This window comes from Dermacentor silvarum, chromosome 5 (genome assembly GCF_013339745.2).
Source record: "Dermacentor silvarum isolate Dsil-2018 chromosome 5, BIME_Dsil_1.4, whole genome shotgun sequence".
In the NCBI taxonomy this organism is placed as follows: domain Eukaryota; kingdom Metazoa; phylum Arthropoda; class Arachnida; order Ixodida; family Ixodidae; genus Dermacentor; species Dermacentor silvarum.
Window position 1 is genome coordinate 167,915,344 of NC_051158.1, and position 13,117 is coordinate 167,928,460.

The 13,117-nt window shown below is 48.1% G+C and overlaps 2 protein-coding genes across 2 annotated transcripts in view; both read left to right on the forward strand.

The window, feature by feature from the left end:
- Positions 1-13,117, forward strand: part of LOC119453871 (zinc finger protein 675-like) — a 2,199,134-nt gene that overhangs the window by 775,295 nt on the left and 1,410,722 nt on the right. The gene's annotated exons all lie outside the window — the stretch shown is intronic.
- The window catches only part of LOC119454549 (gastrula zinc finger protein XlCGF57.1-like), a 1,708,166-nt gene that overhangs the window by 411,414 nt on the left and 1,283,635 nt on the right, over positions 1-13,117 (forward strand). The gene's annotated exons all lie outside the window — the stretch shown is intronic.

Sequence of the window (13,117 nt, forward strand, 5' to 3'; positions counted from 1 at the left end):
TCTTTCGAAGCTTCTTTGTAACTTATGAACTCACAGTTAAGCCATGTAAGTGTCTACGTAGTAAGTAAAATCTGAACTGGGAATATGCATACGTGTGAAGTATGCTGCATGGCATTCTGTTACACAAGCGTTACCGCATGCTCGGATTTGTTGAGCTGCCGAGGTAAATCGTGGCTTGTTCCAGCATAGCTTACAAGTTGTTTCATTGTGTTTTCAAATCGCAAGGAAACAGTTTGAGAACACTGAAATGATGTGGCACATGACACTGACAACACCACGATACCATAGTCTAGTTTGGTGCCAGTTATGTAGATACGCATTGTGGAAATATGAGTTAACAAGTTGTTTAATTATGTTAAGACATAGCTGAGGCCAGCTATGTTACAGAGATATTTTTTGTAATCAGTTTGCCGTACATATATTTCACTGGTTATGGCCATGTGATATTTCTTGATGTAAAGGCCTGTGAATGCACTGTGAGGCTGAGACCTGAGAAGGCACTGTGAGGTCTGAGAAGCACTGTGAATGCACTCGTGAATGAACCTACTCATTTGTCTTGTTTTAATCTTCCTATTGTGCCATGAGTGATTCTTTCCTGTTGTATAATTTGAAAGCAAGAAGACATTAACAATTATGTCCTATGTTTACATCATTTTTGTCATGTGCATGCTCTCTTGACAATAAGTAACACATTGGAACCCTGATATATCACTTCAGATTCACTTGGGATTTGTGCTAGCCTATGGACCTTTCTTAGATGGAACGGTGCACAGTGACACATGGCAGGAGTTCTCAAACTTTGGCCTTGTGGATGCCCCACCAGCTTTTCCATAGTGCTGCACAACCCCTCCCTTCCTCTTTCCACAAATCTGCTTACACAGAGACTTACAGGGGTGCAACAGCTGCGCCAATTGCGCCATTTTGATACAATTTCGTATTTTTGCGCCGAGCTGCGCCAAAACTGCGATATACGTTGAAATTGCGCCACGCTGCGCCAAAACGCCCGACCGGCCGTGAAATTTCTTGGTTACGCTAGTTTTAGCGGGAAATAAAGGCCGCGTTGGCAACTTGCAGCTTGACACGCCATTACAGTACCAGTAGCGCAGACGAGATCCAAACTGGAGTGCCCAGGCGAGACGTTGGCGTGTTTGTTGGTGGGCGCCGAAGAATATTTTCGCTGCTGGTTGCAGTGCGGCGTGTTGTATATGCAGTAAAATCTCGCGGAGACGCGGAGTGCACGTTGCTTGCAGTAACCAAAGCAGTGCGCCATTGCCGGTTGACTCAACAACATCCTCGCCGTATCTGTGCACGTGGTCACGAGCGGAGCCGGTACGAATACTCCGCAGCAGGGGTTCTCAAGCATGTTCGTTCCGGGGAACCCTGCTAAGCTCCATGAAGCGCCAAGGAACACCCCCCCCCCCCCCGAATTAACCGAATTAAAATGTACTAATTAAACTAATGTCGAATTATCCAGAGTATCAAGAAAACAATAAATGAATGCTTACTACGTCAGCACGCTTTTATTTACTGAATGCATCAGCAAATCTTGTTTATATTTTGCACAAAAGCAGTGAGGAAGTTCGCGGCGCTGTGAAGGATCGCGCGCCGCGATCCTTCGCAGCGCGGCCGTGGCGCGCGTCTATTCTGCAGACACGCTTTTCACTACCGCGCGCACATACGGTTATTTTTTCGCTAAGGAGCTGGTCGCCAACAAAGTGTCCGTCCATCGCGATGTAGCCGGTGCTCTTAATCTTTAACATTTTTGCACTGAGTCAAAGCGCAATTACTGCTTGCCGCAACGGCTGCTGACGAAACCGCGGCCGTTATCGACCATGGACGGCGACCTTGCGGTTTAGAAGGCAGGCGGCCGACGCACGCACCAAGTCAAAACGAAACTACCATTTGCTGCAACAAGTATGGACGAATCCGCAGTCGCTATCGACGCGATCATGGATGGCGACTACGCAGTTATCAAGGCACGCAGCCGACGCGCGCACCGAGTCAACACGAAACTACTGTTTGCCGCAACCACTGCGGACGAAACTGTGGTGGCTATCGACGCGATCACAAATGGCGACTACGCACTTATGAAAGCACGCGACTGGCCGCGAACGCGGTGTTACGCGCGGCGATTAACGCAACAATAAGGGCTTTGCAAAAATAAGCACAAAGCATTCCGGCGTTGCTGTCAGTCACGTATCGCGTACGATTGCCGCTGAGGACCATGGCAACCATGGCGATGAGGACTGCGCCGCTTCGTTTTTGGACGCTAGCGCCGTTTTTGCACTTTCGCGGCGCGCATATGTAGTGCTCCGCGCATTAATTTTTATTGCGATAGCAATTATATGGACACTCAAAAGCAGATTTCTGCCGTCGGCGTCGCCGTCGCCGTCGGCGTCGCCGTCGCCGTCGCCGTCGCCGTCGCCGTCGCCGTGAGGTTCCGTATGACGTCAATGGAGATGAAATCGTGGCCGCGCGCCGCCGAACGCTGTATGTGCGAGTGAAAGGGCGCGAGGGACGCGCTCTTTCACGGGGAGTGAACGCACGGCGGAGAACAAACGCGCGTTCTGCGCCGTGCTTCCTTAAGGGCTGCAGAAGTAGGCGTCTCTTTCCTCCTTTACAATCACCATATATGTAGAGCAAACGCGCCTTCTTCCGATGCGCGAGAGGCCGTGGGGGAGGGGGGGAAGGGGGAGGGAAGGGAGGCGACGTTTAGCTGCGGCACCAAGTGCCTATTTATATCAGAGGCTCCGGCAACTGTCACCAACGCCGCACGCATTTTGAGCGAACGCGGGCAAAATGCCGACGGCGTCGACAACAGTTCGGCGCGTTGCCGGTGCTGCTGCATGTCCAAGTTTATACAGCTGATAAAGCTAATATCATTACTCCGTATATCTCTCTACAAATTTGCTATCGCAATTGATGCTTCACCTTTCAGGTGAAACTGCGACAACTTTTTTATTCCTCCGACGTATACGTCAGTGCGCACGCTATCGGCACTTACCCTATCTACAAACGGGAGAAATGCGTATGTTGGCAAGTTACGGCCTCCGAGATGCAAGTGCGAAAGCTTGGGCGCGCTGCCCGTTTTCGAAGGTTGGGTGGCTACAAGCTGCTTGCGGGTTTATTGCGCAGTTCACGCACTGCCGTTACGCGCTGTGATGTGCTTTTTGACACTCGGGCATGGGTAATGGCAGTTCTGTGGATCGAGCACACCTTTTGTTCGCTGTTTTAGCCACTTAATTGGCGAGCGCGGGACCACGGAAAATTTATCAGTGGCTTGAGGAACCCACTTTGAGAACCCATGCTCCACGGGAAACTCGCTTGTACGGCACAGCAAGCGACCCAGCACTGACGGCGTGAGCTTTGTAGGCGACGCAGTGCACAAAACTAGCAAGGGTTCGGTCGCTGCATGTTTCGACTACCGCCGGACGTCGCGACATATCGTCAGAAAAAAAATAATATATATATATATATATATATATATATATATATATATATATATATATATATATATACCGAAAGGGAACCACTCGCGAATAAATGCATGTGTACTTTCCACGTGTTTTGCGGAAAAAGTTGCGTGCAGTGCACTGCTGGGGCGCGATCGAGGTCGTTGTTCGGAGCGCGCGTTCAATTTCGCCGGGCACGGCCTAGGTCAACCGTGATTGGCGAATTTGAACGCGCGCTGCGAACAACGATCTCCGATCGCGCCCCTGCCCTCACCTACGCTGCTAATGTGAGTGAAGGCACTTTTTTTCCCCCAGAAATCCAATGCAAAGTTGTGGGGTGCGTTTATTATGCGGGGTAAATTTTATGGCGTTTTATGCGTAAGCGTTCTTTGTGAAACTGCTCCAAATTTGGGATTTAGTGCTCCAAAACAGTGTTTTTTTTTCCCGTAACCTGCTCCAAATTTGGATTTTCCTGCTCCAAAAGCAAGATTTGCCTGCTCCAAAAATTGCTCCAAATGCTATTTTGGCTGTTGCACCACTGAGAATTACCATAAGGGCTCGTGAATGCTTACAGAGAATGGAAAGGGGGTTAGAGGAGGTCTTACTGCACACTCAATGCTGTGAGCACTGAGAGGCCAGCATGTCTGGCATAGGCATATCTACCGGGGAGGGGGGCAGGGAGGGCAGTGCCTAAAGGGGGGGGGGGGGGGGGCAAAGTATGCCATTTGCCCCCCCACTTCTGAAAGCGGGCACTTTCTGCTGCACGCTGGAAAAGCCCACAAAACTACAGCTGAAGCTAAAGTTTCTTCCTTAATAGAGTGGTCATGTAAGTAATGCTTTTCTTTACTATGTGTCCCCTGTTTAGGGAGCGAGGCAACACGCGGGCTTCACCATACACGCTCTCAGACTGCGGAGAAGGCCTGGCACTGGACAGTTCCCACACTCACAAATTTACGCTTGCGCTACTTGCACCATATCCAGTTTTTTTTTTTTTTTTTTTTTTTTTTGGGGGGGGGGGGGGGGGACGCCTAACCGTATTTGGAAATGCAATTGGCTTTTAAGCTGCGGGCGAGGGAATGGAGAGGTACGGATAAAGTATTATAATCAGCTGTGCCCAACGATTGGTGTTCCTTTTACGGCATGAAATCAGTGAATTATCAAATGCTCGAACTATTGGATCTCCGTCCACAGATAGTGTACATAGCGTTGCAGTCTCAGTATCTTATCATCATCAAAAATCTAATCAAATCACTTACATGTCTTACTGTAAAATTTCATTGCGCAATCAGGACTTATCGTAGATAAGCTTTGTGAAAATGACCTTGGTCGAACATTGAGAGCCATTTCAGTTCCGATAGATCACTGAATTGAAGCTTTTCTAAAGGCTTGTGTCACTTCTGATATCGTCAATTTCATTTTCAGACCGTTTCGAAATAAAAGCTACGCTATTGTTTCCTGGCAGGAGCAAGAACAGCAGTTATTTCGTATTTTGAAGAAATGAAGGCCACATTTTGGTTACATGTTCCGAAAATTTGAACTGTGTAGGTTGCTTATGTGCATGAAAAACAGTTACTGAATATTCGCTTTCTCCAAATTTTTATACTTTATACACGACATTTAGTTGCCCCCCCCCCCCCCCCCCCGGTATCATCGGTAAACTATGCGTGGCACGGTGTTTATATTTATTCGAAGTACGAATCTTTGTTCTGAGTGATGAGCGATATATGTTTATTCTGTGTAGGTTCATTACAGCCTTTGTAGAAAGTTACTCATTGAAGCGTTCCATGGTGTCATTCTGCCGTTAATCGATATGTTTTCCAGATTCCTAAAACAACAGCACGTTCCGTGACAATAGCGAGAACTTTAGGGGCAATGCGTTGCGAACCTCACTTTCCTGCTTAGATGCATGTGTTGCAGATAATTACTAAACCCTTGTTTTCCCATATGCTTTCGTGCATCATGCGCGATTCGTAGTTTTTTCTCCGGTGTCCTCGGTGAGCTAAACCAGGCATCTTGTTTATATCTGGGGAAAATTAGCATGGTATGGGCAATATGTAGGTAATGTTTTAAATAAGTGGGTATAATTCGCCTTTTCTAGTAGAATAGACGGCTGCGCTGTCATGGTTACAACTACAACTGAGGTCAAATATTGCGAACATAGGGCAAAGAATACGTCAAGTTGATGTGCGATGGTAAATGCGTGTTGAACAAATACAGCTTTAAACAACTGTAAGCAAGTATTCGAAAGTATCACGCTGCTGCTATCAGCTAGTTTTCCAATGTCCCAAGACAATTCTGCGTTTCAGATATTTTATACTTTGACGGAATGGGTAGCATCTTAAGTACAATGTGTCGCGATGTTTTAACGTTTCTGGCTTATTATTGCGATAGCAATTATATGGACACTTCAACCGGATTTCTGCCGTCGGCGTCGCCGTGAGGTTCCGTATAGATAAAATCTTCACCGCGAGCCGTATGCCCGAGCGGAAGCGTGCGGGGACGCGCGCTATCACGGAGAGCGAACGCACTCAATCTCCCACGCGCAAGCAAGGAAGCGGGAAGCCAGCGCCGGAGGGAGCGAGGCGGGGGGGGGCGCACTTCTACTCCGCCAACAACCGCGCTCGTCGCTCGCCGCACCGTCTCTTATCTCCACACGGCTCTGACCTATATGCACTGTGCATTCGCCGCTCAGTTTCTGTTGAAGCGATAGACCGCACGTACCTTCGCCCGCTGCAGCGTATGGGCTTGCTGCCAGCGTTTTGACAGTCGTTGTCTGCAGTCATTCAGTGTGATCTATTCATGTTTGTTTGTGCGCGCTCACACCACGCTTGTTCATTCAGTTAGTAATAGTCGGGCCACATTTTCCAACGCACGCTACACATGTAATGCTGCCCGGATCGGCAGTGCAGCGCTACAGGTGTGTCCCTTCGCACGCGCGCTGCCCACGGGAAGCGCTTCTCATCAACACCACCGTTTCACACGCGCCTTCTCGTGGTCATCGAGTCTCTCTTCATGTCGGTCTACTTACGCCGCAGCACACCTGCTTACTTAATCAGCTCAATTCATATTGCTACCAAAGCCGCTCACCTTACTTCGTATGACATTGCTGTGTTGCTATCGCATTCATTGCTTCGCCCTTAGGGCGAAACTGTGACATTTTTTAACAGCGTTACGAATTATGATTAAACCCTCATTTTTTCTTTGTACTTTTTCATGCGTGATGTATTGTATTCGCCTGTTGTCCTCACTAAAGGAAGCAGCTTCTTTATGGTTTGTGACTCTGAGGACCAGGTAATGTTTGATGTGTAAGTAAAGCTCGACATAGATGGGTAATTGGGACTTTCGCAATGAATTACGTATGCAAGCACTCAAGTATATTATGAGCCTGTCTAACGAGCAGGGCAGAATTAAGCCCAGTGCACTGACAGAACTGTAAATGCCACCAAGACAAAACTTAGCGAAAATTGGTGGTATACGCTATGAAAACTATCTGGGCGAAGTTTAATGAAGTTGGATCAGACACCGTCTTTGTAAAAAAAATTCTTATTCAAGTGTTAGAGCTTGTAATATGGTCACTTTTAGCTATGCTTCCCAGTGTCCTGACATAGCTGTTGGTTACAACAAATTTATATTTCGTGGAAAGGGGAGTAGGGTCATGGCAAGTGCAATGTGCAACAAAAGTTTTGCGTTCCTGGTCTATAGTCGGGTACAACTTAAGAAGGCAGGAGAGGCCCCGCCCAGATGACCGAAGCGCGGCAGCCGATTGCCTCTGCGACTAAAGAAATAGTCCCGCTGACGTCACTCGGCCCAGTTCGAAGCACGGGCTGCCATGTTCTCCGTCGCGGCGGGGTCACCGACCGTCCGGCTCATGACATCAGTCTAGAGTGCGCGCCCATTGGTGGAGGCTCGTGTGCATCCGCCTTTGAGGGGCAAATGCCGCTGCCTTCTAAAGTTGTACCCGACTATAGTTATAAGTGATGCAAATAATTACCGAGCATCGCCCCCCCCCTTTCTTTAATACGTCATAAGGCGTTCTTATTAGATGGTTTCAGTGATGTTCTCGGTGAACTAAACACGACACTTTGTTTATAATTGGCGAAAATAAAAAACACGATATGGGCACTATGTAAGTAAACTTCAAAGACACGGGACTAATTAAAATATTTATAGTAAATTACGCAACCAAGTGATCCGGAGCTTTATGAATGTGTTTTACGAACAAACCAGAATTTATCCCGCTGCCCTGGGAGAAATGTTAGATCAACCGATATCAAATCTAGAGAAATGCGAGTGGGCAGGGGAAGGGGGGGGGGGGAGTAGGGTTATAGAACAGTGGGGAGGGAGTACGCCATGGTAAATGTTATGGCGATGTAACATGTGTGGTAATGAATTACTGGCTTTTTAAAAAATTTCAAGAAGCCCTCGGCGCATTTTTAGGCTATGCGATATAATTCAGCTAGGAAACTAAAGCTTTTATTGAAACTGTTCGAAAGGAACAAGTTCGCTGGAAATTTGCTAGTAATTCTCCTAAGTCACACACATCTGCTGTCTTTCTTGTGAATATTGCAAGTTGATTGCACTTCGCTGTGTATAACCTCGACAATACTATTACGTTAACTAGCGATACATGTGTGCTGTGTATAGACTTAAACAGCAAGTACAATTCTTTGTTTAATTAGCAACATCGTCTGTAAATAATGCGCATTTTTGATGTGCGCTGCACTAACTTAATTGTAACTCGGTAACTTGTTTGCGGAGCGTTCGCGGGGCGGCGGAGGTGTGACCCGCGACATAGTCGGCATAAGAGAGTGGTACTGTCGGAGATGCAAATAGCGGCGGGTGCCTAGGAGAATGGTGCCGTCATTGAGCTTTCCTCCATGGGTGCTGTCACAGGAGCTGGCGGGCGAACGGGGGTAAATATGTCAGATATTTGGACATGGATGACTTGTTGCAGGGGGCAGGCTCCTGGCTATATCCTGGCTGTTAGTGAGTCTCGATGTCCTCCTCCCCCGCCGCTCCGTGCAGGGTGGTGACATTCATTGTTGGGTTAACTGCGGTCGATTTTAATGTGTCCGCCATTGAGGTGCCCACACCTTCGCTGGCGCGCGTGCCAAAGCAAGAGCGCACTGTGGGTTGGTCTCCGCGCTCCGAAAAAGATGCCTGGGTGTGGCGTGCCCCTTTGCACGAATCACTCCAGGAATGGTTGGAGAATGTTTTCATTTCCGAAAGAGCCAAAATGAAGACTTGTCTGGATGATGCAAATCAAAAGGGAGAAGTACTCGGGGACCTACTCGCGCGTATGCAATGCAAGTACATAAGCCTTAATTGAATTCGGCATGCTACATGTGAAGTTTTTCCGGAAACTCAAATGTACTTTTTCTTGTTCGCTGCATGCTGCATCTTGCTTGTAGCAGTTTTTTTTTTTAATTGAAGCTCGCGCACGCACAGTCGGTTGTTTTCTTACGTGTGAGAGAGAGAAAGAAACGTTTATAGTGAAACAGCTAGTGTCCCGAGCGAGGCCTGGTATAATAACCCTGAGGTGGGGAGGTTTCTTAGTCCAGGAACCCTCTGGCTTCGACTGCCCTCTTGGCCCTGCAGCGACGAGTTGTCGTTGGTCTTCCAGGTCCCCGAGGTTGAGCTTGGCCTCCCACGTTTCGACTAGGTGGTGTTCGTTTTCTCGTGGTGCTCGGTTCCCATCAGGGACCATATTGACACGTGTACATGTTTATCTCTCACCGGTGACCGCTTTTCACCAACTAGCAAATGTTAAACGTTATCGCTAGGCACAGGACGCGCCTGCATATTTCCGAAGTTTTTCGAACGTTATCGATGCTTCTATCCGTTGTCTGTTGTCACCAACGCTTACGTAATCTGATAGTATGACCGACGCGAATGGTATAGAACTTTCTGGAAGATACGCGGGCACCAGGGAATAATCTGGAATCTTCGATGACTCATGTATAAAAGCCGACGCGTTTCGCTGCTGATCAGATTTTCGACGATCGCCGACTGTGTTCGCCGCTATCGTTGTGCTTCGAGTGTAACTTAATTGCTTTTGTGGGCACAGGTTCGCCCAATAAAAAATCAGTTTTGTCATTCACAGTTTTACGACTGTTTGCTTCATCGTCACTACTACGTGACAATATGCAAATTCTTAGGTTGGCTGCTCTGCATGACTGTTTTAGGTGAGTCCCCCCCCCCCTTTTTTTTTTGCTTATCCCGCTTGGGCCCGTTCAGTGCCTGCTGTACGTAATAAATAAAATCAATAGGATTAGAGCTGAATCCTACTGCGTGGGCGGCCTTGTTTGTGTTCCACTTGCAATTAAATTATGTCCCTGTGTAAAACGTGAGCTCACTAGTTTGAGGCGCCCCTTTTAGTGTAGCGTGAGTTATTATTTCTGATAGAAATAACATGCCCATTTCATCTGTACAGGAAGTAAGCTGACAGATCTGAGTTATACGATGACCTAATATATAGTACCCCGCTATTTTTCTCTGCTTTGTTTTATCCTGCATTCTTTAGTCGCTTAAGTATTTTTCATTGTCATAGCCCTTTGGTGGCCGTAATCTCATCATGCAGTGGCGCACCGACGGGGGGGGGGGGGATTCGGGGGTTGTAACCCCCCCCCCCTGAGGCCGACCTAACCCCCCCTTTTGTTTAACCCCTTTTCTTTCCTTGCGCATTCGAGTACTGCAACTAAGATGTAAGACGCGCAATCGTCTGTACGCTCGCAAAAAGCGCATTTTTTGACAATTTCCCGTGGAGAAATCGAAATTAGTGCTGTTTAGATGGTATTGGCAAACTGTCAACCCCCCCCCCTGGCCGAGATCCTGGGTGCGCTACTGTCATCATGTATTTCTTAAAGAGCCGGATGACGCGTCGAGTTTCTGAAAGTGTTTATTTGCCATGAATTGAATCAAATATAATAGTTTTTATTAGATTCACAGGCTCACTTTGAAAGAGCAGGTTTGGGCATGCAGAACAGGGTAGATAGGTTGAAAAAGCTGAGGCCAGACGCTGTGCCACAGGTGTTCCAATTAGAGCACTGCACGGGCTGATTTTTGCGGCCCGGGCCCGGCCCGGGCCCGTTTTTAGATTGGGTGGCCCGCCCGAGCCCGATCAAAACTTTTATGGCGAGACCCGGGCCCGGTCCGGGCCCGGAAATAATCTACGTTACCCGCCCGGCCCGGCCCGCCACCCCTTTACCTTAAGCCCGAGCCCGGCCCGAGCCCGACTCGAAACTGGCCCGAACCCGGCCCGATACCGAAAAATACATGTTTTTCAGAGTTGAGAAGTCCGAGAATTACTCGCAGAAAGCCCGAGCCCGGCCCGGGCCCGCGTCAAAAAACCCGAGCCCGGCCCGAGCCCGTCAAAAAACTGCGCCGGGCCGGGCCGGGCCCGGGCTTTCGGGTAAGCCCGAGCCCGTGCAGTGCTCTAGTTCCAATTCATAGGTAAGACGTACAGCTTATTCCAGCATGCTCGTTATATGAGAGATTGCACATCTCACCAAGGACCATATGCAAATTCTTAGGTTGGCTGCTCTGCATGCAGGACTATTTTGCAAGCAGAAAAGTATCTCTTTAAAAGTGGTCTCACAGGAAAAAAGCAGGAGCACAATATTTTAAAGGCTTAAGGAGATACTTTACCGCGAATTACGACACAGAAAAAGAAGAAAGATAAACGACGCATGGGCGGCTTGTAACTTGCCAAGTCACTTCAGGTCACGGCTGTCACTTGAGCTTGACAAAAAGCACAAATGCTTTCTGACAAGTGTCCTAGAAATTTCAGAGATACCATGTGACGGTTCGCTCCATACGTGTCCCCCCTCACACCTTCGGGAGGACAGCCATTGTTCCTGTAAGGTCTTGATGAGGGCTAGTTGGTTCATGATTTAAAACTGAGGTTTGAACACCGCGAATAAAACAAGGACACGAAGAAACAAATACCACAAACAAGCGCTAATGGCCAACTGGAACTTTATTCGGAAATCATCAGCCATTTTATGTTTATATGACTGGTGTACGTACGCGTGCCTCTGCTGGAAAAAGTATAAAATGGCTGATGATCAGTGGTGCACCGACGGGGGGGGGGGGGGGGGGTCGGGGGTGGCAACCCCCCCTGAGGCTAACGTAATCCCCGCTTTTGTTTAACCCCTTTTCTTTCCTTGCGCATTTGAGTACTGCAACTAAGATGTAAGACGCGCAATCGTCTGCACACTCGCAAAAAGTGCATTTTTGACAATTTCCCGTGAAGAAATAGAAATTAGTGCTGTTTAGATGGTATTGGCAAACTGCCAACCCCCTCCCCCCCCTCCCCCTGGCAGAGATCCTGGGTGCGCTACTGCTGATGATTTTCAAATAAACTCCAGTTGGCAGTCAGCGCTTGTTTGTGGTATTTGTTTCTTCGTGTCCTTGTTTTAGTCGCGCTGTTCAAACCTCAGTTCTAAACCATTGTTCCTGTTCAGTAGAATTTACCACCGCCGACGAGTAACAGCAGCATCGACAGGTCATAGCACAGATGGGCTGTTTACTTAGAGTGTGTAACAATACAAAACCAAAAATTTCCCACCACGAAAAAGGCAGTAAACGGATCATGCAGTGTCAGAAAACACTATTATGTATGAAAAAAAGACAAAACGTACCAGCTGTTGTTTTACAATTATATAAAATAGTAAAATGACCAGCAATGGAACCCCCTTAACTGCTAACGCTTGAAATAAATTTTATTCGTGTTATTTCATACGCAAAATGCTTTTATTTACCTCGAAAAGCTTTTTACAACCGCGCGCCAACCGTGCGGTGCCGAGAAGTGGGCACTGACATGACGGACGCCGTAACAGACGACGCGGTTGTCGCCACCCTGTACGGAGCGGCGGGGGAGCAACCCCAGCAATTCCGGACATCGCCTTTAGTTCACAGCTTTTACACCACGTGGCGTACGGACCTTTAAGATTCGAAATTCGCGCGATGACGCACGAAGTGTACTGGACGATAACAGAACACACGTTTTAACAATAAAACAAAGAAAGAAAAAAGGACCGCTGACACCGTCGAGCATGCACGAGCGCGAATCAGGAAAGGCTGATCTGATAACCGCCGCGCGTATAAGACGAGCGGCCAGCTAGTCTACTGTGAATCAGCAGTTTTGCTGCTATTGATAGTCGTTTAGACCCTCAGCTCCGCTTCAAGAAAGCGGGCGCAGAATCTTGAAAGAGCGGCCTCCGCCCCCCCCCCCCCCCCCTTCCGTCCATCTTTTCCTCGTCCAACTTTTTGTCCGATCGAATCAAAAAAGCAAAAATGCCATTTTGGCGTTTCATTTCTTGAAAGCTGATTCTAAAATAATAATGCAAGCTTGCTAAATGGTGGCGATGGGCGCATGTTTCAGGATATGCAGTCGCATGATTGACGCCCTTAATCTCGGTTGGCCTCAGTTTACGAGTTCATTTGCGCATTTGCGTCCATGTGCCTGACTGAGTTATGTTCACTGCCACGGAATTTCCGTTTTTCGAAGACGAAAGCCTTAGGTGCATGGCTATATTTTCGGTGCCATTGGCGGTGACCTTGGTGAAACCGCGCCGTAACGAAAATGGCCGACGCCGCAAAGAGTAAAATCACGTCCACAAATGCTCGAATTGACGTCAGTTTTCTCATGGAGGGTCCTGTGA